The sequence below is a fragment of the Lagenorhynchus albirostris genome, chromosome 15 (genome assembly GCF_949774975.1).
Source record: "Lagenorhynchus albirostris chromosome 15, mLagAlb1.1, whole genome shotgun sequence".
NCBI lineage: Eukaryota > Metazoa > Chordata > Mammalia > Artiodactyla > Delphinidae > Lagenorhynchus > Lagenorhynchus albirostris.
In genome coordinates, this window is record NC_083109.1 from 11714234 (window position 1) to 11720199 (window position 5966).

Consider the following 5966-nt stretch of genomic DNA (forward strand, 5'->3'; position numbering starts at 1 on the left):
ATGCTCGAGGAGCTCACAGGTGAGGGAGGAAGAGTGGTAGCGGGCAATTCGCCAACCCTGAGGGACCCAGGTGAGTCAGAGGAGTGAGACTCCAGGCTGAGGTCACAAGGATGGGCAGGTGAGAAAGGGAAGTGAGAAGACATTCCAGGCGGCAGTGACCGCTGACAACCATGATTAAGAAGCCCAGGGGCAGACGAGTGTTCCAGGATGAGAAATCAGTTCAGATGGCAGAGGCTCTGGGGCTGAGAGAGCCCCAGGCCCCTTGAGCCCACCTCCCCCATGAGGCTCCAGCCACAACAGACCACACCAGGCATGCTCCGGTCTCAGCGACTTGGCATGTGGTGTTCCCATTCTGTAGAATATCTTCCCCACAGATGGCCCTTGCAGTTTTTGAGATTGCCAGTCTTTTTTGAAATTAGAAATGTTCAACTGGAGTTTAGAAAACTATAGTTTGTTTTTAATATTTTTAGTTAACACATTAACACTTTTAAGACATATACACGCACATTACTGCAAAGCACAAAGGTGGGGTCCCACCTAGCCCTACCACCTGTGGTTGTGTGACCCTGGATAGGTCCCTTCCCTTGAACTACAACTACTACGTAGGTTGGGACCTAGAACCTGGACAAGCCACCCCAGAAGCCCTCCTCGCAGGCACGTGTACACAGACACACACACACAGGCACACACAGACAGAGACACACTCACACCCTCTATCTTGATTTCACCTGGCTGTTCTCACTGATCTTGGAGATAGGGTTGCCAAATAAAATACAGATACCCTATTAAACTAGAATTTCATATAAACAACAAATAAGCTTTTAGTATCAGACTGCAAGGAACAGGATTAATTCTTTACCTGAAATTCAAAATTAACTGGATCTCTTGTATTTTTATTTGCTAAGTCTGGCAGCCCTACTTGGAGACTGGCTCCGACCAGCACTTAGAGCACAATCTATATAACGAGTCCCCTGCTGCTGATGGGCAATGAGGTTGCTTCTCATCTTCTGCTTACCGGGAACAATAGTCCCATGATAATCCTTGCACGAAGGACACTGACCTCATCTACAATCGTATCTGGAGGGTGTGTTCCTAAAAGTCGCTTTGTCATTCTCTGCCTGAATTCCTGTGGCCAGGCTGTCAGGGCCTCCATGCCTCAGACCAGCTCCCCCTCAGTCTCCCCGGACAGCAGCAACCCTTCTCTATCCCAGTCTCTCCCTCCACCTTGTTCTTTCTCCTTGTCTCTCTCCATCTCTGTCTCTTTCCCTCTCTGTCTCTCTGGGAGTCTCTTTCTGACTCTCTCTCTCTCTCACTGTCTCACCTTGGGCATGTCTCTCTCTGTCTCCCTGGACTCTGCCTGCCTCTGTCTCTCTCAGTCTTTCTCCCTATTTCTGCCTCTCTCAACCTGTCTCCATTTGACCCGGCAGCTCTGTATATAAAATGCTTAGATGAGCAGGCAAGACATATTTGGAAGGATGCTCACTCTAGCACAGTCCATAACAGTTGTGAAAATTAATAAAGGGAAACCTCACTAAAATGGAGTTGGGAGGCCAGAAGGGGGAGCTCTCATGCATATGCCACTAGAAGTCAATACAAATCCCAACAGGGGATGTACCTTGCATCTCCGGCAGGAAGTGACACTATTTTACTAGTACTAGCAGGAGGAAGAAAGATTTTCTCCTTGCTTGACAATAGCTCGGCCATTGAGAGACTTTCACAATGCAGCCAATGACAAGGCACTATACTCTGAACTCCCAGTTTCCTCCAATGGACTTTTTGTTTATAACAGCCCCTCCCAACTTCCCCTTCTCCTCTATAAAAGAGTTTCCTCTCCTTTGTTCTACCAGACTCGCGTGTGGTTTGCCATAGCTGCGTGCCCCGAGTTGCAATTCTTTGCTGCTCCTGGATAAACTCATTTTGTTGCTAAAATAACTGGCTGTATTATTGTTTTAGGTTGACACAGTCAAACTGCAAACAACCTAAATACCCACCGATAAATAAAGTATGGTCCATCCTCACCAGGAGCATCATGCAGTCATTAAAAATGACACCACAATGACAGGAAGGATGTTGAGAGATATATCATGGAGTGAAAAATGCAGGTTATAGACCAGAAGTAAAGCATTTGCCCATTTTAAGTTTCAATCAAAAATATGGTGATCCAAGGACATGTAAGTATTTCATTGAAGAAATGATCCCTGGCTGTCTGGGGTGGGATGAGGAGTGGTTTCCACTTTCTTTTTCAGATTTTTCTGCTTTACCTGTCTTCTGTTATTTTTTAAAACAATAAGGCTTATCATTTTTAACATTGTGCATATTTGCTTTATCGTTTTATTTATCTATTTATACACAGGCATGTATTATTTTCTTCTGAACCGTTTGAGAGTAATTTGATATGCTCTTCTATGCATATCTCCTAAGAATAAGGACATTCTCTATGTGACTGTGGTGTAATTATCAAAATCAGGAAATCTAACACTGATAAAATACTATTACTTGTTCCACAATCCATATTCAAATGTCAGCAACTGGCCCATTAACATCCTTTACGGCAACCCCTATCCCATCAAGAATCCAACCCGGGATCATGCAGCATTGCAGTCGGTTGCTTGCCTCTTTAGTCTTCTTTAATCTGACCTTGACATTTTTCAAGAGTTTCGAAAAATGTCCCTCAGTTTGGATGACTTGCCTGATGTTTCCTTATAATTAGACTCAGGTTAAACGTTTTTCTGCCAGGAACCTCGGAAGTGCTGCGTCCTCGAGTGCATCCCATCATGTCACCCACGGTTTGTCCCATTATCGGGGATACTAAGTCTGATCCCTTGGTAAAGAAGGTGTCTGCTAGGTTTCTCCGCTACAAAGTTACTAATTTTCCCTTTGTGGGGTCATCATGTGAGACCAAACAGTCTAGATGATTTTTATAAGCAGAAGAGTTATCCCTAAAGTCTTGTAAGAACTGAGCTTGTCCGTCTGGTTCTAACCATCAACTGAGTGGCTGCCCCACCCCAGCTGCAATAGACGTGTTGTAACACTAGCCTGTGTACAGAATAGAATTTCCTATGCTAGCCTAAGGATGCGTTTTACCTGAGGCTCTTTTTAAAAGATACAGATTCCCAGGCCCCACCCACATCTGCCAATCAGAATCTCTCAGAGAAGAGCCTGAGAATCTATTTTGGAGCACCTGCCTCCCAGGTAATTCATGTCTTCAGGGCAAGTTTGGGAAACACTTCACTTAATAGTAGTACTTAGTCATCAAACATTTACAGCTGCTAGCTGCTTGGGTGAGGCTGAGCACTGCTGGGTGGTCTCAAGAATGGAGAAAAACAGTAGTGGCACTGGGAGCTCACATTTATTAAGCACTTATTTTGTGCCAGGCCCTGTTCTAAGGCTTGATGTGGACTATTTCACTAGATTTCCCACAACTCTGAGGAAGACACGTTTATTAACCCCATGTTACGGATGAGGAAACCAAGGCACAAAGAGATTAGAGTAAGTTGTTCAAGGAAATTCCCTGGCGGTCCAGTGGTTAGGGCTCTGCGCTTTCACTGCCCAGGGCCCAAGTCTGACCCCCTGGTCAGGGGACTAAGATCCCACAAGCTGCACGGCGCGGCCAAACCAAAAAAAAATTGTCCAAGGTCACAAAACTAGTAGTGTAGATGCTGGGGACTGCAGTGTGCCTGAGACCATGCGTCTATTCACACCTCTATGCTGTACCACCGAGTTGTTCCTGTTCCGCTCGGGAAAATTACTCACCCTTTCCCTCCTCCACTCCATCATGTGTGTAATGGCGGGGCTGGTTAAAAGGATTCGATCAGATTGACTTTTCTGGAGTATCCTGAATGCCTGGTTTTGGTCACCTTTCAGGAAAGAGGGTTAAATAAAAATTATTTGAGGGCAGGAGCTGTGTCAGGAACCCAGGATGAGAATGGTTATCTATTGTCGTTATTCCTGTACTCATTAACGCCCAGCTGAGCCTCACATGGGACATTCAGCAGATACTGCGGAAGGCCAGGGGATATTGAGAGAGGGAAAAAGGCAAGAGAGCTTCCAGGGATCACGTCGAGGGCCTGGGCAGGTCAGGTCCCCACCAGGCAGCAGCCATCTTACCTGCCCCCAGTCTCGCCCCCTCTGCCCGGCAAGTCCTGGCTCCTGCGCTTCCGGTTTGAGGACCCGCCTCCCCGCGCTGGACAGCGGGGCCAGCTTCTTTCAGGATCTTTTTGCCACCGTACCGGCCCCTAATTCTGGGCTGGAAGAGTCGCCACGGAAAGGAAGTATCATTGTGAAAGGGCTCCCTTTAGTTCCATTTCAATTCTAGGAATATTTACTGAGTATACTCGGGGTCAAGTATGGAGGAGAGTGGTGCACGAGACAGGTATGGTCCTTGCCCTCAAGAGCTTGTTAGTGTGCGAGGCAGCCATTAAAACAAGTAACTGCACAAATGATGATTTAATGACAAGGTGTGAGCTGCCTGGCATATAGCAGATGTTCAGGACATTTATTCTGCTAATATACATTGACTAGGGTTTCCAGACAATGGATAAAAATACAGGACACCCAGTTAAATATGAATTTCAAACAAACAACAAATAATTTTTTAGTATGAATATTCCTGGTGTTCACTTCCTAACTTGGGCAAATTACACTCCCATGCAATATTATAGGAAAGGGAGAAGGCACAGGTAGAGAAGGGATAAAAGGTCTAGATGCTTCTGTAAGCCTTTGGACTTCTGGCTTCTAGTTTCTTTATAAAGTAGGAGGTATTTACTATTTATGAAATAGCTACCATTTATTAATCCCCTACCACGAGGACTTAACAGCCTGTAATTATACATTTGATTAGTGTATAAATCCCCAGTGGCTAGCACAATCCTGGCTCATAATGGGTGCTTAGTAAACACCATATATGCCTGAATATAAGGAAATCAAAAGTTTTTTGGCCAAATTGAATGTGAGAGCTTTTAGCACTGAAGATGAAATACTTCTAATGCCTACTTATTTTTAATTACACTATATTTAAAACAAGTGTAGAAACATATTGTCTAGTCATACATTTTAAGAAATAGTTTGATCCACATCCACCCTTGACATCAGAGTAACTGACAATATCAGAGTAACTTTTAGTTATTTAAGTGCCCCAGGCACATCCTAGTCCTATTTGAGTTGCTCGAGGGCTGGCACTTCCTGTATCTTGTGCATGATGCTAGAACTTGAAGTCTTATCCCAAGGCCTAGGTACCCATTCCTAAAACATCTGATTCCCCCACAGCTGCTCCTCTTGGAGTCTTCCCTTCAATTCAGAAAGATAACTCCACCCCGCAGTCATTCAAGCCCCAAACCCTTGGTGTCATTCTCTCATGGCAACTCCTCTCTTGCTTTCACACCTTACCCTCAAAAATATATCTGACGGAATCAGACAACTTCAGCACCCCTATGGCTACACGGCCGCTGTCTCCTGCCTGGAACCGCCAACAGCAGCCTCCCTGGTCTCTGCTTCCCCTCTTTCCCCCTGTTGTCCCTTCTCCACATGTAGGAGATAGATCCTATTAAAACCTATTTAAATCGGGAGGGGGAAGTATTTTCCAGACATCCTACAGCCAGCGGCAAAGTGCAGAACAGAAACACGCCCATGACCTCAGATGTTCACGTGTGGAACCCTCTGCTATGATATTTCAGGGCTGCCGCTAAGGCACCTGAAGTCGTTTCATGGAACACAGCCACTTCTTGCCTCATGGGACCTCCCAACATGGGGGGCGAGGGGGGGGTTCGGCAGGGAAGGGGGTTCGTTCTCCAGACAACACAGGCCCGGTGAAGCCAGCCGGCGAAGTGTCAGAGCTGAGATCAGAGCCAGATGGGACTCACTCATGACAGACAAGAACTTCCCCTTAAAAAGAGCAACAATCTTCCGGGAGCCCCCCAGACCCAGACTTCAGCAAATGGTGGTTAATGAAAACAGGCATTACAGCTTAC